The sequence below is a fragment of the Odontesthes bonariensis genome, chromosome 8 (assembly GCF_027942865.1).
Source record: "Odontesthes bonariensis isolate fOdoBon6 chromosome 8, fOdoBon6.hap1, whole genome shotgun sequence".
In the NCBI taxonomy this organism is placed as follows: Eukaryota; Metazoa; Chordata; class Actinopteri; order Atheriniformes; family Atherinopsidae; genus Odontesthes; species Odontesthes bonariensis.
Genome location: NC_134513.1, coordinates 26,951,250 through 26,976,397, shown reverse-complemented (window position 1 = coordinate 26,976,397; position 25,148 = coordinate 26,951,250). Strand labels below are relative to the sequence as shown.

Genomic DNA, 25,148 nt, shown 5'->3' with positions numbered 1-25,148 from the left:
ATGATAATATAAAGTATTGTATGCTGATAACTGTTCCATGCTCATATTTGTGTTTATGCCTGCTCGTATGCAACATTATTGTCTGTTAGGAACATTATATTGTCTAAAATCACTGTCATATGAGTTAAATACGGTATAAGGAAGAAGCAGGAATTCTCTCCTTTTTGTCTCATAAATTCAGCGTGGTCAACCCCCCTTTTTTCCGTTGGGTCAAAAGCCAGCTGAACTCTGATTGGACGAAAGCTGACATGTGATCTCCAGCTTAAAAGAGAGGCGCGCATGAAATCACGCTTCTCTTATCATTTTCTCTCTTATCCCTTACGCTCCGCAACTCTCTTGTCCTTTCTCTGTAACTATTAATTCCCATTTTTTTAGACTTCCTTTTTTTTTATAAAGTCTGGTCCGATACACGCAAGTGTTTGCTAAATCACACCGCCCGGCCCAAGAAGAACAGCCGACTCAACGTCACCCAGCCGGTCACCAAGGAAACGTGGTCTCCAACAACGACGCCCAGCCGCTGGTAACCAAGGAAACGTGGTCTCCAACAACGACGCCCAGCCGCTGGTAACCAAGGAAACGTGGTCTCCAACAACGACGCCCAGCTGCTGGTGACCAAGGAAACGTGGTCTCCAAGGACTGACGCTCACCTTGTAAAGAACCACGATACTCTACGGCAAAAGTAAGGCGCATAAAGTCTGATATCTTTGGAGCAGTGGAACTCTGCTGAACTCGGAGTGCTGAATCCTTCCTCTGGAGGTGATGGTTGTGCAGAGATCCGTAGGAAATAACCGGCCGAAGTGATTAGCCATAGCAGCTCAGTGTGAAGGCCCAGACTGTATTAACGTTTTAACCCCAGGTCACTAGTCCTCCCGTTTAGCTAAGTTATCTCTCCCTTTCAACCGTGTTTCCTTATAACTATTGTTAAATACCCATATTCTGTCTCTTATCAATTGTTTATACACCTATATACCTGTGCAATGTTGAATAAATGTTTGTATTAATCCATTTAAGAGCGTCACGGACAGTTACTAAGCCGGTTGTCACTTCCAACAGAACGTACGAATCAGAATGAGACTACCCGTTTTATTATCTTAACAGTTTTCCTCTCTGAACTGTAATTTAACGAGTTGAACCAATCAGAGGGGTGGTGCCCTGCTATTTTCGAGGTAAACATTAATTAATAACGCCCAATAACGCTACAGCGGAAACATTGTTTGCTCCTCCTTTATTTATTTCATCCTCGTTTGAAGATGTATGACTGCACGTTACTGATAGCAACATCAACATATTCATAATTATGGATAGGAGGGGAGTCTCATCTGCTATTCTTCACATGTAAAGTCAATTTTTGAAGTTTTTTAAGAGATTCTCTGATTCTAAAGTGTGAAACGGACTTTGGCGAACCCCAAGCTGCTGAATCAAAATGGCAACCTTGCCGTCAAGGAATTGAACCCTGTTCCTCCGCTTGACAGGTGGATTCTAACCTTTGACCAGCGAAGGTACAGAATGTGTTGCTTGACTGTCGTTTCAAATCTGAGAATACAAACTGTAAGAGTATCACTGAAAAATTGAAAAAAAAAAACAGGTTGCTGAAACCCTTTCATTGTCAAGCATTTGCATGACTGAGAGCGTAAATTGACAGTGGAAAGGGTTCCATGGTGTAAAGGTCAGCACTCTGGACTCTGAATCCAGTGATCTGAGTTTAAATCTCAGTGGAACCATCAGGTGTGTGCTGTCATGGATGCTTTCTGGAAAGAAGATGCATTGAGTAGGCTACTCAGTTGTCAAGTGACACCTGAGTGCACGATTGATCAATTCCAGCTGAAAGGCTCTGTGGTATGTGACGTCTCACCTCACACGCGAAAGGTCCTCAGTTCGAAACTGGGCGGAAACATTATTTGCTCCTCCTTTATTTATTTTATCCTTGTTTGAAGATGTATGACTGCACGTTACTGATAGCAACATCAACATATTCATAATTATGGATAGGAGGGGAGCCTCATCTGCTATTCTTGATATGTAAAATCAATTTTTGAAAGTTTTTAAGAGATTCTCTGATTCTAAAGTGTGAAACGGACTTTGGCGAACCCCAAGCTGCTGAGCAAAAATGGCAACCTTGCCGTCAAGGAATCAAACCCTGTTCCTCTATTTGACAGATGGATTCTAACCTTTGACCAGCGAAGATGCAGAATGTGTTGTTTGACTGTCGTGCCAATGCTGAGAATACAAACTGTAAGAGTATCACTGAAAAATCTACAAAAAAAACAGGTTGCTAAAACCCTTTCATTGTCAAGCATTTGCATGACTGAGAGCGTAAATTGACTGTGGAAGGGGTTCCATGGTGTAAAGGTCAGCACTCTGGACTCTGAATCCAGTGATCCGAGTTGAAATCTCAGTGGAACCTTCAGGTGTGTGCTGTCGTGGATGCTTTCTGGAAAGAAAATGAGTTGAGTAGGCTAGTCAGTTGTCAAGTGACACCTAAGTGCACGATTGATCAATTCCAGCTGAGAGGATCTGTGGTATGTGACGTCTCACCTCTGTGTTGCTAGTTGAATCTTTTTTGGATTCTTCTTGCATCTTCATTTGCGATGCTTCTATTTTTCCATGCTCTCCCAGAGGAGTGTGTTACAATCCCACTTCTGACTCAATTCGTAGCGACTCCACAATCTCTTTCCGCTAGCAACAAAATTTGGGAAAACTTACCTCATTGTTTGGTTTCCGGAACGATAGTTAGTAGACATGTTGCCAGTTTCCGTAGTGTAGTGGTTATCCCATTCACCTCACACGCGAAAGGTCTTCAGTTCGAAACTGGCGGAAACATTGTTTGCTCCTCCTTTATTTATTTCATCCTTGTTTGAAGATGTATGACTGCACGTTACTGATAGCAACATCAACATATTCATAATTATGGATAGGAGGGGAGCTTCATCTGCTATTCTTGACGTGTAAAATCAATTTTTGAAGGTTTTTAAAAGATTCTCTGATTCTAAAGTGTGAAACGGACTTTGGCGAACCCCAAGCTGCTGAGCAAAAATGGCAACCTTGCCATCAAGGAATCAAACCTTGTTCCTGTATTTGACAGATGGATTCTAACCTTTGACCAGCGAAGGTACAGAATGTGTTGCTTGACTGTCGTGCCAATGCTGAGAATACAAACTGTAAGAGTATCACTGAAAAATCTACACAAAAAAAAACAGGTTGCTAAAACCCTTTCATTGTCAAGCATTTGCATGACTGAGAGTGTAAATTGACTGTGGAAGGGGTTCCATGGTGTAAAGGTCAGCACTCTGGACTCTGAATCCAGTGATCCGAGTTGAAATCTCAGTGGAACCTTCAGGTGTGTGCTGTTATGGGTGCTGTCATGGATGCTTTCTGGAAAGAAGATGAGTTGAGTAGGCTAGTCAGTTGTCAAGTGACACCTAAGTGCACGATTGATCAATTCTAGCTGAGAGGATCTGTGGTATGTGACGTCTCACCTCTGTGTTGCTAGTTGAATCTTTTTTGGATTCTTCTTGCATATTCATTTGCGATGCTTCTATTTTTCCATGCTCTCCCAGAGGAGTGTGTTAAAATCCCACTTCTGACTCATTTTGTAGCGACTCCACAATCTCTTTCCGCTAGCAACAAAATTTGGGAAAACTTACCTCATTGTTTGGTTTCTGGAACGATAGTTAGTAGACATGGTGCCAGTTTCCGTAGTGTAGTGGTTATCACGTTCACCTCACACGCGAAAGGTCTTCAGTTCGAAACTGGGCGGAAACATTATTTGCTCCTCCTTTATTTATTTCATCCTTGTTTGAAGATGTATGACTGCACGTTACTGATAGCAACATCAACATATTCATAATCATGGATAGGAGGGGAGCCTCATCTGCTATCCTTGACGTGTAAAATCAATTTTTGAAGGTTTTTAAAAGATTCTCTGATTCTAAAGTGTGAAACGGACTTTGGCGAACCCCAAGCTGCTGAGCAAAAATGGCAACCTTGCCGTCAAGGAATCAAACCCTGTTCCTCTATTTGACAGGTGGATTCTAACCTTTGACCAGTGAAGATACAGAATGTGTTGTTTGACTGTCGTGCCAATGCTGAGAATACAAACTGTAAGAGTATCAATGAAAAATCTACACAAAAAAAAACAGGTTGCTAAAACCCTTTCATTGTCAAGCATTTGCATGACTGAAAGCGTAAATTGATTGTGGAAGGGGTTCCATGGTGTAAAGGTCAGCACTCTGGACTCTGAATCCAGTGATCCGAGTTCAAATCTCGGTGGAACCTTCAGGTGTGTGCTGTCACGGGTGCTGTCGTGGATGCTTTCTGGAAAGAAAGTGAGTTGAGTAGGCTAATCAGTTGTCAAGTGACACCTGAGTGCACAATTGATCAGTTCCAGCTGAGAGGCTCTGTGGTATGTGACGTCTCACCTCTGTGTTGCTAGTTGAACCTTTTTTGGATTCTTCTTTCATATTCATTTGCGATGCTTCTATTTTTCCATGCTCTCCCAGAGGAGTGTGTTACAATCCCACTTCTGACTCAATTTGTAGCGACTCCACAATCTCTTTCCGCAAGCAACAAAATTTGGGAAAACTTACCTCATTGTTTGGTTTCCGGAACGATAGTTAGTAGACATGGTGTCAGTTTCAGTAGTGTAGTGGTTATCACGTTCGCCTCACACGCGAAAGGTCCTCAGTTCGAAACTGGGCGGAAACATTATTTGCTCCTCCTTTATTTTTATTCATCCTTGTTTGAAGATGTATGACTGCATGTTACTGATAGCAACATCAACATATTCATAATTATGGATAGGAGGGGAGCCTCATCTGCTATTCTTCACATGTAAAGTCAATTTTTGAAGGTTTTTAAGAGATTCTCTGAGGCTAAAGTGTGAAACGGACTTTGGCGAACCCCAAGCTGCTGAGCAAAAATGGCAACCTTGCCGTCAAGGAATCGAACCCTGTTCCTCCGCTTGACAGGTGGATTCTAACCTTTGACCAGCGAAGGTACAGAATGTGTTGCTTGACTGTCGTGCCAATGCTGAGAATACAAACTGTAAGAGTATCAATGAAAAATCTACAAAAAAATAACAGGTTGCTAAAACCCTTTCATTGTCAAGCATTTGCATGACTGAGAGCGTAAATTGACAGTGGAAGGGGTTCCATGGTGTAAAAGTCAGCACTCTGGACTCTGAATCCAGTGATCCGAGTTCAAATCTCGGTGGAACCTTCAGGTGTGTGCTTTCAGGGGTGCTGTCATGGATGCTTTCTGGAAAGAAGATGAGTTGAGTAGGCTAGTCAGTTGTCAAGTGACACCTGAGTGCACGATTGATCAGTTCCAGCTGAGAGGCTCTGTGGTATGTGACGTCTCACCTATATGTTGCTAGTTGAATCTTTTTTGGATTCTTCTTGCATATTCATTTGCGATGCTTCTATTTTTCCATGCTCTCCCAGAGGAGTGTGTTACAATCCCACTTCTGACTCTGTTTGTAGCGACTCCACAATCTCTTTCCGCTAGCAACAAAATTTGGGAAAACTTACCTCATTGTTTGGTTTCCGGAACGATAGTTAGTAGACATGGTGCCAGTTTCCGTAGTGTAGTGGTTATCCCATTCACCTCACACGCGAAAGGTCTTCAGTTCGAAACTGGCGGAAACATTGTTTGCTCCTCCTTTATTTATTTCATCCTTGTTTGAAGATGTATGACTGCACGTTACTGATAGCAACATCAACATATTCATAATCATGGATAGGAGGGGAGCCTCATCTGCTATCCTTGACGTGTAAAATCAATTTTTGAAGGTTTTTAAAAGATTCTCTGATTCTAAAGTGTGAAACGGACTTTGGCGAACCCCAAGCTGCTGAGCAAAAATGGCAACCTTGCCGTCAAGGAATCAAACCCTGTTCCTCTATTTGACAGGTGGATTCTAACCTTTGACCAGTGAAGATACAGAATGTGTTGTTTGACTGTCGTGCCAATGCTGAGAATACAAACTGTAAGAGTATCAATGAAAAATCTACACAAAAAAAAACAGGTTGCTAAAACCCTTTCATTGTCAAGCATTTGCATGACTGAAAGCGTAAATTGATTGTGGAAGGGGTTCCATGGTGTAAAGGTCAGCACTCTGGACTCTGAATCCAGTGATCCGAGTTCAAATCTCGGTGGAACCTTCAGGTGTGTGCTGTCACGGGTGCTGTCGTGGATGCTTTCTGGAAAGAAAGTGAGTTGAGTAGGCTAATCAGTTGTCAAGTGACACCTGAGTGCACAATTGATCAGTTCCAGCTGAGAGGCTCTGTGGTATGTGACGTCTCACCTCTGTGTTGCTAGTTGAACCTTTTTTGGATTCTTCTTTCATATTCATTTGCGATGCTTCTATTTTTCCATGCTCTCCCAGAGGAGTGTGTTACAATCCCACTTCTGACTCAATTTGTAGCGACTCCACAATCTCTTTCCGCAAGCAACAAAATTTGGGAAAACTTACCTCATTGTTTGGTTTCCGGAACGATAGTTAGTAGACATGGTGTCAGTTTCAGTAGTGTAGTGGTTATCACGTTCGCCTCACACGCGAAAGGTCCTCAGTTCGAAACTGGGCGGAAACATTATTTGCTCCTCCTTTATTTTTATTCATCCTTGTTTGAAGATGTATGACTGCATGTTACTGATAGCAACATCAACATATTCATAATTATGGATAGGAGGGGAGCCTCATCTGCTATTCTTCACATGTAAAGTCAATTTTTGAAGGTTTTTAAGAGATTCTCTGAGGCTAAAGTGTGAAACGGACTTTGGCGAACCCCAAGCTGCTGAGCAAAAATGGCAACCTTGCCGTCAAGGAATCGAACCCTGTTCCTCCGCTTGACAGGTGGATTCTAACCTTTGACCAGCGAAGGTACAGAATGTGTTGCTTGACTGTCGTGCCAATGCTGAGAATACAAACTGTAAGAGTATCAATGAAAAATCTACAAAAAAATAACAGGTTGCTAAAACCCTTTCATTGTCAAGCATTTGCATGACTGAGAGCGTAAATTGACAGTGGAAGGGGTTCCATGGTGTAAAAGTCAGCACTCTGGACTCTGAATCCAGTGATCCGAGTTCAAATCTCGGTGGAACCTTCAGGTGTGTGCTTTCAGGGGTGCTGTCATGGATGCTTTCTGGAAAGAAGATGAGTTGAGTAGGCTAGTCAGTTGTCAAGTGACACCTGAGTGCACGATTGATCAGTTCCAGCTGAGAGGCTCTGTGGTATGTGACGTCTCACCTATATGTTGCTAGTTGAATCTTTTTTGGATTCTTCTTGCATATTCATTTGCGATGCTTCTATTTTTCCATGCTCTCCCAGAGGAGTGTGTTACAATCCCACTTCTGACTCTGTTTGTAGCGACTCCACAATCTCTTTCCGCTAGCAACAAAATTTGGGAAAACTTACCTCATTGTTTGGTTTCCGGAACGATACTTAGTAGACATGGTGCCAGTTTCCGTAGTGTAGTGGTTATCACGTTCGCCTCACACGTTAAAGGTCCTTAGTTCGAAACTGGGCGGAAACAATATTTGCTCCTCCTTTATTTATTTCATCCTTGTTTGAAGATGTATGACTGCACGTTACTGATAGCAACATCAACATATTCATAATTATGGATAGGAGGGGAGCCTCATCTGCTATCCTTGACATGTAAAGTCAATTTTTGAAGGTTTTTAAGAGATTCTCTGATGCTAAAGTGTGAAACGGACTTTGGCGAACCACAAGCTGCTGAGCAAAAATGGCAACCTTGCCGTCAAGGAATCGAACCCTGTTCCTCTGCTTGACAGAAGGATTCTAACCTTTGACCAGCGAAGGTACAGAACGTGTTGTTTGACTGTCGTGTCAATGCTGAGAATACAAACTGTAAGAGTATCAATGAAAAATCTACAAAAAAAATAACAGGTTGCTAAAACCCTTTCATTGTCAAGCATTTGCATGACTGAAAGCGTAAATTGATTGTGGAAGGGGTTCCATGGTGTAAAGGTCAGCACTCTGGACTCTGAATCCAGTGATCCGAGTTCAAATCTCGGTGGAACCTTCAGGTGTGTGCTGTCACGGGTGCTGTCGTGGATGCTTTCTGGAAAGAAAGTGAGTTGAGTAGGCTAATCAGTTGTCAAGTGACACCTGAGTGCACAATTGATCAGTTCCAGCTGAGAGGCTCTGTGGTATGTGACGTCTCACCTCTGTGTTGCTAGTTGAACCTTTTTTGGATTCTTCTTTCATATTCATTTGCGATGCTTCTATTTTTCCATGCTCTCCCAGAGGAGTGTGTTACAATCCCACTTCTGACTCAATTTGTAGCGACTCCACAATCTCTTTCCGCAAGCAACAAAATTTGGGAAAACTTACCTCATTGTTTGGTTTCCGGAACGATAGTTAGTAGACATGGTGTCAGTTTCAGTAGTGTAGTGGTTATCACGTTCGCCTCACACGCGAAAGGTCCTCAGTTCGAAACTGGGCGGAAACATTATTTGCTCCTCCTTTATTTTTATTCATCCTTGTTTGAAGATGTATGACTGCATGTTACTGATAGCAACATCAACATATTCATAATTATGGATAGGAGGGGAGCCTCATCTGCTATTCTTCACATGTAAAGTCAATTTTTGAAGGTTTTTAAGAGATTCTCTGAGGCTAAAGTGTGAAACGGACTTTGGCGAACCCCAAGCTGCTGAGCAAAAATGGCAACCTTGCCGTCAAGGAATCGAACCCTGTTCCTCCGCTTGACAGGTGGATTCTAACCTTTGACCAGCGAAGGTACAGAATGTGTTGCTTGACTGTCGTGCCAATGCTGAGAATACAAACTGTAAGAGTATCAATGAAAAATCTACAAAAAAATAACAGGTTGCTAAAACCCTTTCATTGTCAAGCATTTGCATGACTGAGAGCGTAAATTGACAGTGGAAGGGGTTCCATGGTGTAAAAGTCAGCACTCTGGACTCTGAATCCAGTGATCCGAGTTCAAATCTCGGTGGAACCTTCAGGTGTGTGCTTTCAGGGGTGCTGTCATGGATGCTTTCTGGAAAGAAGATGAGTTGAGTAGGCTAGTCAGTTGTCAAGTGACACCTGAGTGCACGATTGATCAGTTCCAGCTGAGAGGCTCTGTGGTATGTGACGTCTCACCTATATGTTGCTAGTTGAATCTTTTTTGGATTCTTCTTGCATATTCATTTGCGATGCTTCTATTTTTCCATGCTCTCCCAGAGGAGTGTGTTACAATCCCACTTCTGACTCTGTTTGTAGCGACTCCACAATCTCTTTCCGCTAGCAACAAAATTTGGGAAAACTTACCTCATTGTTTGGTTTCCGGAACGATACTTAGTAGACATGGTGCCAGTTTCCGTAGTGTAGTGGTTATCACGTTCGCCTCACACGTTAAAGGTCCTTAGTTCGAAACTGGGCGGAAACAATATTTGCTCCTCCTTTATTTATTTCATCCTTGTTTGAAGATGTATGACTGCACGTTACTGATAGCAACATCAACATATTCATAATTATGGATAGGAGGGGAGCCTCATCTGCTATCCTTGACATGTAAAGTCAATTTTTGAAGGTTTTTAAGAGATTCTCTGATGCTAAAGTGTGAAACGGACTTTGGCGAACCACAAGCTGCTGAGCAAAAATGGCAACCTTGCCGTCAAGGAATCGAACCCTGTTCCTCTGCTTGACAGAAGGATTCTAACCTTTGACCAGCGAAGGTACAGAACGTGTTGTTTGACTGTCGTGTCAATGCTGAGAATACAAACTGTAAGAGTATCAATGAAAAATCTACAAAAAAAATAACAGGTTGCTAAAACCCTTTCATTGTCAAGCATTTGCATGACTGAGAGCGTAAATTGACTGTGGAAGGGGTTCCATGGCATAAAGGTCACCACTCTGGACTCTGAATCCAGTGATCCGAGTTCAAATCTCAGTGGAACCTTCAGGTGTGTGCTTTCAGGGGTGCTGTCATGGATGCTTTCTGGAAAGAAGATGAGTTGAGTAGGCTAGTCAGTTGTCAAGTGACACCTGAGTGCACGATTGATCAGTTCAAGCTGAGAGGCTCTGTGGTATGTTACGTCTCACCTATATGTTGCTAGTTGAATCTTTTTTGGATTTGGGATCAAATAAGGGTCAGAAAGATTTTGTACTTGTACAATGATGTTCACATGTGTAATAAAGTATTGAAGTTGTAAAAATATTTTGTGTCTATGTAAAAACATTTTGTGCATGTGTAACAAAGTTTTGAAGTTGTAAAAATAGTTTGTGTATGTGTAACAAAGTTTTGAAGTTGTAAAAACATTTTGTGCATATGTAACAAAGTTTTGAAGTTGTAAAAACATTTTGTGCATGTGTAACAAAGTTTTGAAGTTGTAAAAACATTTTGTGTATGTGTGACAAAGTTTTGAAGTTGTAAAAATAGTTTGTGAATGTGTAACAAAGTTTTGAAGTTGTAAAAATAGTTTGTGTATGTGTAACAAAGTTTTGAAGTTGTAAAAACATTTTGTGCATGTGTAAAACTAAATCCGACGGACACACAAATTTTCTACCTTCAAGTACAACCCTGAAGTTACAAGTTTACAAAACTCAAGTTACGAGTACGAATTTTGACCCTGTTTTGACGCCTGAGTGAATAGCCAATCAGCACGTTGCTTACTGACTTGCCAATCAACCCGGTGCCAACCCACGCGCCAACCAACCATCCAATCAAGGAGCAGCAATTTCTGTCGGCCGGGATCTGAGCGCCAACGACACTCAGTGGGCACACGTTGTTACTGATGGAGGAAAAACAGGATGGAGGAAAAACAGGATGGAGTCAAACGCTTCTGCTCAGGTAAGTTAATTAAAGATATCTGCAATTTCACGATGTAGCAAAAGTTTCTCAATGTCGTCATATAAGCGGTCATATAGGCCTAACGTGAAATGACAGGTGTCGTGCCAAAAGTTGATTGCTGCCAGAAATTGATTTCCGGTACGCGGGAGCGCGCACAGTCTGTTCAATTTGAAAAGCGTAGCTCAGTGTTTCGATGTTTCCCTCCTCCACTCACCACACCTGATTCAAATGATCAGCTCGCCATCAAACTCAGCAGTGGCCTGATAAGGAGCCATTCATTTGAATCAGGTGTGTTGGAGCAGGGAACATAAAACATGCAGGGCAGTGGGTCCCGAGGACCGGAATGAAGAAACACTGGTATAACGCAGCGCCTTAGACCGCTTGGCAATCCTGACCGCTGAAAGGTATATTTGATGATACTGTCGGCGGGCCCAGGCATCATTCCAGCAAATATGTGGGTCTGCGTTGTGTTCGTGTTGAAGGGGAACATTGACGAGGCATGCAGCTTCATGGAAGATTCTCCTTCTGAGTGATGGGACTGTGATAGCAATTTTCCTGCACCTTGAAACGGGACACGGAAATCTTATTTCACTTCTTGGCGATAGTTGTCTTTTCATCTGACGACTGTGTCCACTACACAGAAATTCATCGTTAGTGTAATGGACAGTGTCTCAGCCTGTCACGTGGAAAATTGGGGTTCGATTCCCCGACGGGGAGAGCTTGTTTTTTTTTTTCAGCTGCCTGCAACCAAGTGATGATTGTTTTGATACTCTCACCCATCTTCGGCCTAAATGTCAATAGCCCCCTTCAAATAGCCTAACATGAGGCCAGGTTGCTTCGGTCAAAAGCCCTTTCCCGTTTACTATGGTGTTAAGTGCAAACCAAGACCTTATAATCAACAATGTGCCTTTTGCTAATGATTCTGTCCTGCCCAAAGCACTGTAGAAGGTTGTGACAGCACAGCTAGTTGAGCTGTGGTCAGAAGATTCTCATGCAACAAGTGTCTTGGCTGTTGTTTAAGAGGGCTCTTGAGGAAAACAAATAGTAGGCATAGCATTTGGAAGCAAGAACTCTTCGGAGGTAAAGCGCCTGCAATAATTTTTAAACTAGATGATGCAGTGCCAGAATAGCAATACGACATGGTATTGCTAAGCAAGGAGTAAACTTGGGTTGTCTTGCCAGTGAAAATAGTTCCTAGGAGAATTCTGCAATATCAGAAGTGGGATTTGAACCCATGCCTCCAGGGGACACTGCGACCTGAACGCAGCGCCTTAGACAGCTCGGCCATCCTGACTACTAAAAGGAATATTTGACGATACTGTCGGCGGGCCCAGGCATCATTCCAGCGAATATGTGGGTCTGCGTTGTGTTGGTGTTGACGGGGAACATTGACGAGGCATGCAGCATCATGGAAGACTCTCCTTCTGAGTGATGGGACTGTGATAGCAATTTTCCTGCACCTTGAAACGGGACACGGAACTCTTATTTCACTTCTTGGCGATAGTTGTCTTTTTATCTGACAACTGTATCCATCACAGAAATTCCTCATTAGTATAGTGGACAGTATCTCCGTCTGTCACGTGGAAGATGGGGGTTCGATTCCCCGACGGGGAGGGCTTGGTTTTTTGTCAGCTGCCTGCCACCAAGTGATGATTTTTTTGATACTCTCACCCATCTTCGGTCTAAATGTCAATAGCCCCCTTCAAATAGCCTAACATGAGGCCAGGTTGCTTCGGTCAAAAGCCCTTTCCCGTTTACTATGGTGTTAAGTGCAAACCAAGACCTTATAATCAACAATATGCCTTTTGCTAATGATTCTGTCCTGCCCAAAGCACTGTAGAAGGTTGTCACAACACAGCTTGTTGAGCCGAGTGGTCGAAGGCGCTGGATTTAGGCTCCAGTCTCTTTTGAGGCGTGGGTTCAAATCCCACCTAACATTTCTGTCTTACGTCTACAGACTGCAATGCAAAAGCAGAGTGGCGCAGCGGAAGCATGCTGGGCCCATAACCCAGAGGTCGATGGATCGAAACCATCCTCTGCTAGTCGATCATCTTGTTGAGTTCCACCAGTTTATACTATTCTCTTGCTATGCTCTCTTCTGTAAAGATTTCATGGCGTTAGATGAAGAGCACAAGAAATATCTATGGGTGTTGCACAGTGGCAAGACTACAACTGGTACTCATCAGTTGTTATTCTGAGTTAGAAAAGTTTCATCTTACAGGGTCTTCTGACGCTCCCTTGTAGTTGGCTCAAAGACATCTTTGGTAGTGTAGCCGAGTGGTCTAAGGTGCTGGATTTAGGCTCAGGTCTCTGTGGAGGCGTGGGTTCAAATCCCACCACTGCCAATATGGCTGCTTTCTTGGTGGCAGTTTCACAATCAAAAGTACAAATCAGTTTTAAAAAAACATCGCCATGAAGAAGATGGAACTCACAGGAAATCATACACATGTGCTGGTCCTTTGGGGAGGTAACCCATATGTCAAGTCCACTTCCACTTTCATCCTCTGATAAGGTTCAAACATGAATCCCAAATCTATTTAGGTGCCCCTTTCAGTCTTAATGTGTGACGACAGAAAGAAAGCTCATTTTACCCAGTCTAACCTGTTACTGACATTTTGAAGAACTTCAGTTTCTTCTACTGCCAGAGATAAAGGGGACCTTGGTCAGAAATCATTTTTATATGTGGAACTACAGAGAGTCCTTAATAAAGCTTATACGTTAATGTCACACACAACTAAAGAGTCCCTTCAGGGTCACAGAATAAACAGTGAAACAGCACATGCAAAAAAAATGGATGTTACCACTGTGACATTGGCAGGTGGCTGGCAAGCTATCTTTTCCAAGGCTCATGTTTGTTTTTGGCCGTTACTCTTTGGGGTTTTGTAAATGCAGGTCATGGATATGGCTGAGGACAGCGAGATGCTATGCGTGGTCAGTCAGTAGGTCTAACATTTGTACACTATGACTCAGAGGGCAAACCATTAATTCTGCACTGTTTAAAGCCTTGATGCAATGAATCCTAAGAAAATCATCCCAGTGGAGATGTAATGTTGGGGCTACTAGCCATAGAGACCAAAGTCATTTGAAGTAGCAGATTTTAAACTTCTGTATATCTACTAATGAGGTGGCCTGTTAACATAGTGGTGTAAAGGGATTGAACTGAAAACGGCCTGAAGACGCCATTGAAAGTACTGCGGTGACTGCTAATGTTGTGATGGTAACTTGGAGGTTCCTAGATTTCCAAAACCTTAACCAAGACATATGGAAGCTGAGTTGCACAGCGTTTGTTCCGAGGTGCTTTAAATCCTCAAATGTATCATCCAACACAATTTCCTGTCTTACGTCTACAGACTGAGATGCAAAAGCAGAGTGGCGCAGCGGAAGCGTGCTGGGCCCATAACCCAGAGGTCGATGGATTGAAACCATCCTCTGCTAGTCGATCATCTTGTAGAGTTCCACCAGTTTATACTCTTCTCTTCCTATGCTCTCTTCTGTAAAGATTTCATGGCGTTAGATGAAGAGCACAAGAAATATCTATGGGTGTTGCACAGTGGCAAGACTACAACTGGTACTCATCAGTTGTTATTCTGAGTTAGAAAAGTTTCATCTTACAGGGTCTACTGACAACTGTTGATTACAATCCTTCAGTTTAGTCCAACTTTTAAAGGTGACGCTCCCTTGTAGTTGGCTCAAAGATATCTTTTGTAGTGTGGCCGAGTGGTCTAAGGCGATGGATTTAGGCTCCACTCTCTTTGGAGGCGTGGGTTCAAATCCCACCACTGCCAATATGGCTGCTTTCTTGGTGGCAGTTTCACAATCAAAAGTACAAATCAGTTTAAAAAAAACATCGCCATGAAGAAGATGGAACTCAAAGGAAATCACACACATGTGCTGGTCCTTTGGGGAGGTAACCCATATGTCAAGTCCACTTCCACTTTCATCCTCTGATAAGGTTCAAACATGAATCCCAAATCTTTTTAGGTGCCCCTTTCAGTCTTAATGTGTGACAACAGAAAGAAAGCTCATTTTACCCAGTCTAACCTGTTACTGACATTTTGAAGTGCTTCAGTTTCTTCTACTGCCAGAGATAAAGGGGACCTTGGTCAGAAATCATTTTTATATGTGGAACTACAGAGAGTCCTTAATAAAGCTTATACGTTAATGTCACACACAACTAAAGAGTCCCTTCAGGGTCACAGAATAAACAGTGAAACAACACATGCAAAAAAAATGGATGTTACCACTGTGACATTGGCAGCTGGGTGGCAAGCTATCTTTTCCAAGGCTCATGTTTGTTTTTGGCCGTTACTCTTTGGGGTTTTGTAAATGCAGGTCATGGATATGGCTGAGGACAGCGAGATGCTATGCGTGGTCAGTCAGTAGGTCTAACTTTTGTACACTATGACTCAGAGGGCAAACCATTAATTCTGCACTGTTTAAAGCCTTGATGCAATGAATCCTAAGAAAATCATCCCAGTGGAGATGTAATGTAGGGGATACTAGCCATAGAGACCAAAGTCATTTGAAGTAGCAGATTTTAAACTTCTGTATATCTAGTAATGGCCTGTTAACATAGTGGTGTAAAGGGATTGAACTGAAAACGGCCTGAAGACGCCATTGAAAGTACTGTGGTGACTGCTAATGTTGTGATGGTAACTTGGAGGTTCCTAGATTTCCAAAACCTTAACCAAGACACATGGAAGCTGAGTTGTGCAGTGTTTGTTCCGAGGTGCTTTAAATCCTCTAATGTATCATCCAACACAATTTCCTGTCTTACGTCTACAGACTGAGATGCAAAAGCAGAGTGGCGCAGCGGAAGCGTGCTGGGCCCATAACCCAGAGGTCGATGGATCGAAACCATCCTCTGCTAGTCGATCATCTTGTTGAGTTCCACCAGTTTATACTCTTCTCTTCCTATGCTCTCTTCTGTAAAGATTTCATGGCGTTAGATGAAGAGCACAAGAAATATCTATGGGTGTTGCACAGTGGCAAGACTACAACTGGTACTCATCAGTTGTTATTCTGAGTTAGAAAAGTTTCATCTTACAGGGTCTACTGACAACTGTTGATTGCAATCCTTCAGTTCAGTCCATCTTTTAAAGGTGACGCTCCCTTGTAGTTGGTTCAAAGATATCTTTGGTAGTGTGGCCGAGTGGTCTAAGGCGCTGGATTTAGGCTCCAGTCTCTGTGGAGGCGTGGGTTCAAATCCCACCACTGCCAATATGGCTGCTTTCTTGGTGGCAGTTTCACAATCAAAAGTACAAATCAGTTTAAAAAAAACATCGCCATGATGAAGATGGAACTCACAGGAAATCATACACATGTGCTGGTCCTTTGGGGAGGCAACCCATATGTCAAGTCCACTTCCACTTTCATCCTCTGATAAGGTTCAAACATGAATCCCAAATCTTTTTAGGTGCCCCTTTCAGTCTTAATGTGTGACGACAGAAAGAAAGCTCATTTTACCCAGTCTAACCTGTTACTGACATTTTGAAGAACTTCAGTTTCTTCTACTGCCAGAGATAAAGGGGACCTTGGTCAGAAATCATTTTTATATGTGGAACTACAGAGAGTCCTTAATAAAGCTTATACGTTAATGTCACACACAACTAAAGAGTCCCTTCAGGGTCACAGAATAAACAGTGAAACAGCACATGCAAAAAAAATGGATGTTACCACTGTGACATTGGCAGCTGGCTGGCAAGCTATCTTTTCCAAGGCTCATGTTTGTTTCTGGCCGTTACTCTTTGGGGTTTTGTAAATGCAGGTCATGGATATGGCTGAGGACAGCGAGATGCTATGGTGGTCAGTCAGTAGGTCTAACATTTGTACACTATGACTCAGAGGGCAAACCATTAATACTGCACTGTTTAAAGCCTTAATGCAATGAATCCTAAGAAAATCATACCAGTGGAGATGTAATGTTGGGGATTCCCAAAACCTGCCCAGTGCTCTCGGCCGCTCGGCCATTCTGACCGCTTAAAGGGAAATTTGGTGATACTGTTGGCGGGCCCAGGCATCATTCTTGCGAATAGAATAGAATAGAATAGAATAATACTTTATTTATCCCCCAATGGGGTAAATTCAAATTCGTCAAGTAGCTCAACATTTTTTTAAATATTTACAATGATTGAATTAACAACAATAAAACGACAATAATAATTCTACTACGAACTAAATAATAATAAATGACTAAATTGCAAAATAAACAAATAAATAAAAATTAATCAATCAATTTGAGAAGAACTCAGCAGTCACTGTTATAAAGCCTTATGGCTGTGGGAACGAAGGACCTTCTGAACCTCTCAGTCCTGCAGTGCAGAGAGATGAGCCTCTCACTGCAGCTGCTCCTCTGTCCTGTCAGGATGCTGTCGAGAGGATGTTTATTATTCTCCATCACAGAAACTAACTTCCTCCTCATCCGTTTCTCCACCACAGCACCGAGAGGGTCCAGCCTTCTGCCTACAACAGAACCAGCCTTTTTCACCAGTTTGTCCAGGCGCCTACAGTTTCTGTCTGTAGTGCAACTCCCCCAGCAGACAGCAGCATAGAACAGTGCACTCTCAATGATAGTGTGATAAAACATACTCATCATATCACCGCAGACATTGAAGGACCTGAGCAGTCTCAGGAAAAAGAGACGGCTCTGTTCCCTCCTGTACACTGCGTCTATGTTGGCAGACCACTCCAGTTTATTATCCAGCATCACCCCCAGGTATTTGCAGGTCTGAACAGTCTCTATCTCCCCTCCATCAATGCAGACTGACTGGTATGGGGTTTTAGATCTCCTGAAGTCCACCACCAGCTCTTTGGTTTTGGTGGTGTTCAGGAGCAAACAGTTATTTTTGCTCCAGTCAGTAAAGGCCTCCACAAGGTCCCTGTACTCCTTCTCCTGTCCACCGCGCACACATGCCACAACAGCCGTATCATCAGAATACTTCTGAATGTGGCAGGACTCTGAGTTGTACCTCAAGTCTGATGTGTACAGGGTGAAAAGAAAAGGAGCCAAAACAGTACCCTGCGGAGCACCAGTACTGCATTCCAGTGTTCCAGAAACACATTTCCCCATCCTGACATACTGTGGTCTGGCAGACAAATAGTCTATAATCCATGATGTCAGGGAGGGGGCAACACCCATACCGAGCAGCTTGTCTTTCAGTATGGGAGGCTGTATGGTGTTGAAGGCACTGGAGAAGTCAAAGAACATGACTCTCACATATGAACCAGGCACATCCAGATAAGCATATGCCCGATGCAACATGTACAGAATCGCGTCTTCCACTCCTATGTGTTTCTGGTAGGCAAACTGGAGGGGGTCAAGAGCCTCAGCAACCTGCAATCTCATGCGACGAACAAGAAGTCTCTCCAAGGTCTTCATGATATGAGATGTCAGAGCCACCGGTCTGTAGTCATTCAGCTCCACCGGTTGCCCTAATTTGGGCATGAGTCAAGAAGTTTTCCACAGCACCGGGACTTTTTCCATCTGAATGCTCATATTAAAGAGCCTCTGAAGAGGGACTGCTAGTTGACCAGCACAGTCCCTCAGAAGCCTTGGACAGACTCCATCTGGGCCTGAAGCCCTCCCTGGCTTAAGTCTCCTGAGCTCAGCACCAACCTCCTCTATAGTTAGATACAGAGGTTGTAGCGGAGGGATGGCGACAGGAGTGATGTTGCTATCAACCATAGAGATGGGGGTGGGGGTGCAGCTGGACAGAGGAGGGCTAGTGGTGGGAGTTGCTGCAGAGGTGGAGGAGCAGCTGGACCGAGGAGGCCAGGCGGTGGAAGCTGCCGCAGAGGTGGATGTGCAGCTGGGCTCTGGATCCCTGGTGGTGGAAGCTGCCGCAGAGGTGGAGTTGCAGCTGGGCTGATGAGGCCAGGCGGTGGGAGCTGCCGCACAGATGGAGGTGTGGCTGGGTTCAGAAGGCCTGGCAGTGGAAGCTGCCGTAGAGGTGGAAGTGCAGATGGGCTCAGGGTGCCTGGTGATGGAAGCTGCCACACAGGTGGAGGTGTAGCTTGGCTCAGGAGACCAGGCGGGGGAAGTTGCTGCAGAGGTGGAGGTACAGCTGGACAGAAGAAGCTTGTTGGTGACAGCAGAGGTAGAGGTGCAGTCAGGCGGAGGAGGAGGCTTGGCGATGCAGGTTGCCATTGAGGTGGAAGTACAGCAGGACACTGGAAGCAGTATAGAGGAAGCAGCTGTAGTGGTGGGGGTGGAGGGAGCAGCAGCAGAGGAGGGAAAAGCCACACTGTCAAACCTGTTGTAATATTGGTTGAAAGTGTTGGCTCTGTCCACATCACCTTCTACAGACTGAGAGTTCATTAGTCTGTATCCAGTGATGGTCCTCATGCCCCTCCACACCTCCTTGGTATTATTGTTCTCCAGCTGTCTCTCCACCTTTTTCTTGTACTCCACCTTAGCTCAACGTAATGTATTTTTAAGCTCCTGTTGTACACTCCTCCGCCTTTCTCTATACCCATTCTGGAACGCCCTCTTTTTCTGGTTCAGGAGGTCTTTGATGTCACTGGTGATCCATGGTTTGTTATTTGGATAGCACCTTACAGTCCTGACTGGAATCACAGTGTCCCTACAGAAGTTAATGTAGTCTGTGATGGTGCTGAGCCTCCTGTCCATGTCAATGTCCATTTCATCTTCCTCCAGCAGTACAGCCCAGTCTGTGACATCAAATCAGTCTCTCAATGCATCACTCGCCTCTGGTGACCACTTCCTGAAAGATCTGGTAGTAACAGGAAGTCTTTGTACGCACGGTTTGTATGTGGGTTGTCGATAGACCATGCTGTGATCAGATCTACCCAGTGGTGGAAGAGACACTGCCCTGTAAGCCTTCTTCACGTTAGCATAGAACAGATCTAATGTCTTTTCTCCACGTGTTGGACAGTCCACATACTGTACAAAGCCAGTAAGGCAGGAGGATAGAGAGACGTGGTTGAAATCCCCTGTGATTGCAATGAATGCCTCAGGATGCTGGGTCTGTCACATTGCGGGGGTTTACCCATCTCTGATTAAAGAACAGTATAACACCCCCGCCTTTCCGCTTACCGCCGCTCGTACTCAGGTCTCAATCCGCTCGTACGGCTGTGAAGTCGGGTATGTCCACACATGAGTCTGGTGTGCTGTCGTTCAGCCAGGACTCAGACAGACAGATCAAACTGATCTCCTTATACAGCTGTTGGTTCCGCACAAGCGCCTCTAACTCATCACACTTGTTTGTTAGCGAGTTAGCGTTTCCCATAATCACCGAGGGCGGAAAAGGTTTGTACCTCCACCTCCTGTTGTGCCTCTTTGCCTTTAGTTTCGCTCCAGCTCTGCATTCACGGTAGAGCTTTTTAAGCTCGGTCGGAATTGGATGTTTAATTCCGCGTCCAATCCTTGACAGTGCCAAAAGTTCTTCTCTCGTATACACTGCTTTAGTAGTAGTGCACATTGTCAAAAAAATTAATTAAAACAAAAAAGCAGATCAATAAAAACTAACTAAAAATGTCTTTTCATGTGACAACTGTGTCCCCCTCACAGAAATTCCTCGTTAGTATAATGGACAGTATCTCTGCCTGTCACGCGGAAGATCGGGGTTTGATTCCCCGACTTGGAGGGCTCTGTATTTTTTTTTTCAGCTGCCTGCAACCAAGTGATGATTGTTTTGATACTCTCACCCATCTTTGGCCTAAATATATATAGCTCCCTTGAAATAGCCTAACAAGAGGCTAGGTTGCTTCGGTCAAAAGCCCTTTCCCATTTACTATGGTGTTAAGTGCAAACCAAGACCTTATAATCATATATGGTCAGAAGATTCTCATGCAACAAGTGTCTTGGCTGTTGTTTAAGAGGGCTCTTTAGGAAAACAAATAGTAGGCATAAAATTTGGAAGCAAGAACTCTTCGGAGGTAAAGCGGCCGCAATAATCTTTAAACTAGATGATGCAGTGCCAGAATAGCAATACGACATGGTATTGCTAAGCAAGGAGTAAACTTGGGTTGCCTTTTCCTAGGAAAAGTCTGCATTGTCAGAAGTGGGATTTGAACCCACGTCTCCAGGGGAGACTGCAACCTAAACGCAGCACCTTAGACCACTCTACCATGCTGACGGTTAAAAAGAATATCTGACGATACTGTCGGAGGGCCCAGGCATCATTCCAGTTAATATGTGGGTCTGCGTTGTGTTGGTGTTGAAGGGGAACATTGACGAGGCATGCAGCTTCATGGAAGACTCTCCTTCTGAGTGAAGGGACTGTGATAGCAATTTTCCTATCTTATTTCACTCCTTGGCGATAGTTGTCTTTTCCTCTGACGACTGTATCAGCCAAACAGAAATTCCTCGTTAGTATAATCAACAGTATCTCCGCCTGTCACGGGGTAGATCGGGGTTCGATTCCCAGACGGGAGGGCTTGGTATTTTATCAAGTGATGATTGCTTTGATACTCTCACCCATTTTCGGCCTAAATGTCAATAGCCCCCTTCAAATAGCCTAACATGAGGGAGGGGGGAATTCCGAGAAGATGGTTTAGCGGAAAGCCTGGCTTATTTCGCTACTTCTGGCTAAATTTAGCGAGAGTTCCGTTCCATAAAGGTGGCTTATTTGAACGCCCTCTGAGTAACCATGGTAATTTATGCTGCTGAACTAGCCTGGTCCCGGGCAGGCTAAAGTTGAAGCTTAGCTTAGCTGCAATTCAAAAAATGTCCGACTGGCTGAAACAGACTGGTGGTGTGTGTGTGTCTGTCTGTCTGTCTGTCTGTCTGTGTCTGTCTGGTGGTGTGTGTGTGCCTGGTAGCCTTTTGGAGGGGACTGTACTGTATGAGTTGGAAATTGAAGAGAGACACTTTGGATATGAATGGTTATTTTTTGATGGTCGCAATTGTTACAAGATTTGCAGATCTGTGTTCGCTCAATCAACTAGTGATAGGAGGCAGCATCTTTATGCACAAACGAATCCACAAAGCCACATGGAGATCACCCGACCACTTCACAGAAAACCAGATCGACCACATGTGCATCAACCGGAAGTTCCGACGACTGTGGAGTGATGTAAGGGTGATGAGGGGAGCAGATGTGTCATCAGACCACCACCTTGTTGTGACGTCAGCACGGCTGAGGCTGAAGAAATACTCCACAAACACCAATCCACGTAAAAGATTCAATGTAGGCCTGCTCAAGGAAAAAGACATCCAGACAGCATTCAAACTCAGCATTTCTAACAGGTTTCAGCCACTGCAGGAACTCTTTAAAGAGGAGGATATAGATATTGAGAACCTGTGGCAACAGGCCAAAAAGGGCTGGCTTGACACATGTTAGGAGGTCTTGGTCGAGACGAAACAACATCACAAGGAGTGGATGACCTTCCACACTATGAAGAAGCTAGAAAGGAGGAAACAAAAGAAAGAGGTATTGAACACAAGCCGGACAAGAGCACAGAAGGCAAGGGCACAGGAGGCCTACACAGCAGCAGACAAGGAAGTTAAAAAGAGCATCAAAAAGGACAAAAGAGACCACTTTGAGGACCTAGCCAAGCAGGCAGAGGAAGCTGCAGGGAAGGGAAACCTGAGGGAGCTCTACCTGACGACAAGAAAGCTAGCAGGTAAATTCCAACAAGTAGAGAAAACAGTCAAGGACAAAGAGGGCAACCCACTTACAACAACAGAACAGCAACTTAGAAGATGGGCAGAACACTTTAATGAGCTATTAAACAGACCAGCCCCAGAGGCACCTCCAGATATACCACCTGCAAATACAGAGCTACCTATCAACACTGGAAAACCTACAAAGGTAGAGATGAAGAAGGCCATCATGTCTTTAAAGAACGGGAAGTCAGCAGGACCAGATGAAGTACCAGCAGAGGCCCTCAAGGCGGACATAGTGAGCTCAGTCAACATGCTGCACAGCCTTTTCAATAGGATTTGGGAAGAGGAGCAGGTTCCCCTGGAGTGAAGGGAGGGCATACTCGTTAAACTACCGAAGAAGGGGGATCTTGGTAATTGTAACAACTACAGAGGGATTATGCTACTGTCAACAGCAGGGAAAGTGTTCAACAGAATTGTCCTAGAGAGAATGAGGGATGTAGTGGATGTCAAACTGCGAGATGAACAGGCAGGTTTCCGGAAGAACAGGTCCTGTGCTGACCAGATTGCCACCCTACGCATCATAATAGAGCAGTCACTGGAATTGAACTCTCCTCTCTACATCAATTTCATAGACTACAAGAAGGCCTTTGATAGCATAGATAGAGACACCTTGTGGAAGTTGCTGCGGCACTACGGGATACCAGAGAAGTTTGTATCTCTAATCCGGAACACATATAAGGACATGAAATGCAGAGTAGCCCATGCAGGACAGCTAACAGAGAGCTTTAATGTGAAGACAGGAGTACGTCAGGGATGTTTACTGTCGCCATTTCTTTTCATACTGGTTATTGACTGGATTATGAGGACTACTACTAGAGGAGGGAGAAATGGGATCCAGTGGACACTTTGGACACAGCTGGAGGATTTAGATTTTGCCGACGACCTGGCACTCCTCTCACACAACCACAAACAAATGCAAGATAAAACAGCCCATCTGGACAGAACATCAATCAGTACAGGACTCAAGATCAGCAAAAAGAAGACTGAACTCATGAAGATTAACATTACAAACAGCACACCAGTCACAATTGGAGGGGAAGAGGTGAAGGAGACAGAGTCCTTTGTGTACTTGGGAAGTGTGGTTGACCGGCAGGGGGGCACGGATAGGGATGTAACAGCCAGGATAGGGAAAGCAAGAGCAGCCTTCATCATGCTTAGGAATGTCTGGGCCTCCAGAGTGATTCGCATAGCCACCAAACTCCGGATCTTCAACTCCAATGTCAAGTCAGTATTGCTCTACGGATCCGAGACATGGAGAACCACAAAAGCAACACAACACAGGATACAAACATTTATAAACACTTGTCTGAGAAGGATCTTTAAGATTAAGTGGTCAGACAAGATCAGCAACCTGGAGCTGTGGGATAGAGCAGGACAAAACCCGGTGGGAAGCCAGATCCTCAAGAGAAAATGGTCTTGGATAGGGCACACCCTTAGGAAGACACCATCCAGCATCACAAACCAGGCTCTAACCTGGAATCCACAGGGTAAACGAAGGAGAGGAATGCCAAAAAACAGCTGGAGAAGAGACACGGAGGAGGAGATGAGCATATGCAACAGCTGGCAAAACCTAAGGAAGAAGGCCCAGAGACGAGTGCAGTGGAAGACAATCATCGGTGGCCTATGCTCAGGCATGAGTAATGGGCCTAAGTAAGTAAGTAAGCAATTGTTACAGAATGTTAATGTTTATATTAATAATATTAATATTTTGATTTCTGATTTGAGTTTATATATTGATATTTGTAATGTATTATATTTCTCTCTGTTAAACAACATTGTCTTTTGAAGGGCAGCTGAGGATGTAGGCTATGAATGAGATGTGGATTTAGGATTTGCCATGTCTAAATAGTCACCCTAAAATCGACCAGAATGGAAGAAATTGCATTTAAGAAATTTAAAATTTTCTAGAGGAAGGCCCCACACTCTGCACTATTGCATATTCATAAAATGTATACATGTATCTACATCATATCTACACAGATATATATATCTGTATTGTGGAACAACTTCTGAGATGCGTGTCGCGAACCGACCCGCTGAAATCTCACTCCAAGGTTTTTGGAAAAGTTGGCAACCCTGAAAATGTTATGAACTGTCATTGAAATAACTGCTTAATCTGTTGAGAAATGGTCCCTGTCATAAATGTGCTGCTACCAGAACCAAGCACTGTATTACTGAAGGGTCGGTGTCTGTAGTGTTAGTAGCCTACAGGGGCCGGGAACGTGTGGCTCGCGAGCCACTAGTTATGCATGTCGCACACTGAAACAAGTTAGTATTAGCATTAACAAGTTGTAACTATGTTCGATTCCACTTATGCACGTGAGAAATCCTACTATTCAGTTTGGACGAGAGCTTATTTAGTCCACTTGTGTTCGCTCTCGATGACGTGCGAACGCAAACACGCCTTGTTCTTGGTTGTTAGCAGTGGTAGACTACTGGTAGTCCATGTCCAAAATGGCGCTTACTTTTGCGCTGACGTCACACGGGATGGGTCAATAGTCACCATTACTTGTCTCTCTCTGTTGTTTGTCTGTCTGTCTCTGGGTTGTTCCGGTCCGTCTCTCGGTCTGTTGGCGTGGATATATGACAGGGCCAGAGCTGAGGTGTGTGTGTGTGTGTGTGTGTGTGTGTGTGTGTGTGTGTGTGTGTGTGTGTGTGTGTGTGAGTATGTGCGTGAGTGAGTGAGTGAGTGAGTGAGTGAG

General features: G+C 44.0%; 12 non-coding genes and 1 pseudogene across 12 annotated transcripts; all 13 read left to right on the top strand.

Annotated features, from left to right (window-relative positions):
* Positions 1-4,203: 4,203 nt before the first annotated feature.
* Positions 4,204-4,275, top strand: trnaq-cug (transfer RNA glutamine (anticodon CUG)). The gene has a single exon. It is a non-coding gene; the product is annotated as a tRNA-Gln (tRNA).
* Positions 4,276-4,631: 356 nt separating this feature from the next.
* On the top strand, positions 4,632-4,704 carry trnav-cac (transfer RNA valine (anticodon CAC)). The gene has a single exon. It is a non-coding gene; the product is annotated as a tRNA-Val (tRNA).
* A 1,382-nt stretch (positions 4,705-6,086) lies between these two features.
* trnaq-cug (transfer RNA glutamine (anticodon CUG)) lies at positions 6,087-6,158 on the top strand. The gene has a single exon. It is a non-coding gene; the product is annotated as a tRNA-Gln (tRNA).
* A 356-nt stretch (positions 6,159-6,514) lies between these two features.
* Positions 6,515-6,587, top strand: trnav-cac (transfer RNA valine (anticodon CAC)). The gene has a single exon. It is a non-coding gene; the product is annotated as a tRNA-Val (tRNA).
* An 869-nt stretch (positions 6,588-7,456) lies between these two features.
* trnav-cac (transfer RNA valine (anticodon CAC)) lies at positions 7,457-7,529 on the top strand. The gene has a single exon. It is a non-coding gene; the product is annotated as a tRNA-Val (tRNA).
* Positions 7,530-7,970: 441 nt separating this feature from the next.
* On the top strand, positions 7,971-8,042 carry trnaq-cug (transfer RNA glutamine (anticodon CUG)). Its single transcript has one exon. It is a non-coding gene; the product is annotated as a tRNA-Gln (tRNA).
* Positions 8,043-8,398: 356 nt separating this feature from the next.
* trnav-cac (transfer RNA valine (anticodon CAC)) lies at positions 8,399-8,471 on the top strand. Its single transcript has one exon. It is a non-coding gene; the product is annotated as a tRNA-Val (tRNA).
* Positions 8,472-9,340: 869 nt separating this feature from the next.
* On the top strand, positions 9,341-9,413 carry trnav-cac (transfer RNA valine (anticodon CAC)). Its single transcript has one exon. It is a non-coding gene; the product is annotated as a tRNA-Val (tRNA).
* A 3,667-nt stretch (positions 9,414-13,080) lies between these two features.
* Positions 13,081-13,162, top strand: trnal-uag (transfer RNA leucine (anticodon UAG)). Its single transcript has one exon. It is a non-coding gene; the product is annotated as a tRNA-Leu (tRNA).
* Positions 13,163-14,520: 1,358 nt separating this feature from the next.
* trnal-uag (transfer RNA leucine (anticodon UAG)) lies at positions 14,521-14,602 on the top strand. Its single transcript has one exon. It is a non-coding gene; the product is annotated as a tRNA-Leu (tRNA).
* A 1,013-nt stretch (positions 14,603-15,615) lies between these two features.
* Positions 15,616-15,687, top strand: trnam-cau (transfer RNA methionine (anticodon CAU)). The gene has a single exon. It is a non-coding gene; the product is annotated as a tRNA-Met (tRNA).
* A 268-nt stretch (positions 15,688-15,955) lies between these two features.
* trnal-uag (transfer RNA leucine (anticodon UAG)) lies at positions 15,956-16,037 on the top strand. The gene has a single exon. It is a non-coding gene; the product is annotated as a tRNA-Leu (tRNA).
* Positions 16,038-21,673: 5,636 nt separating this feature from the next.
* Positions 21,674-24,100, top strand: LOC142385700 (uncharacterized; annotated as a pseudogene).
* The last annotated feature ends 1,048 nt before the right edge of the window (positions 24,101-25,148 follow it).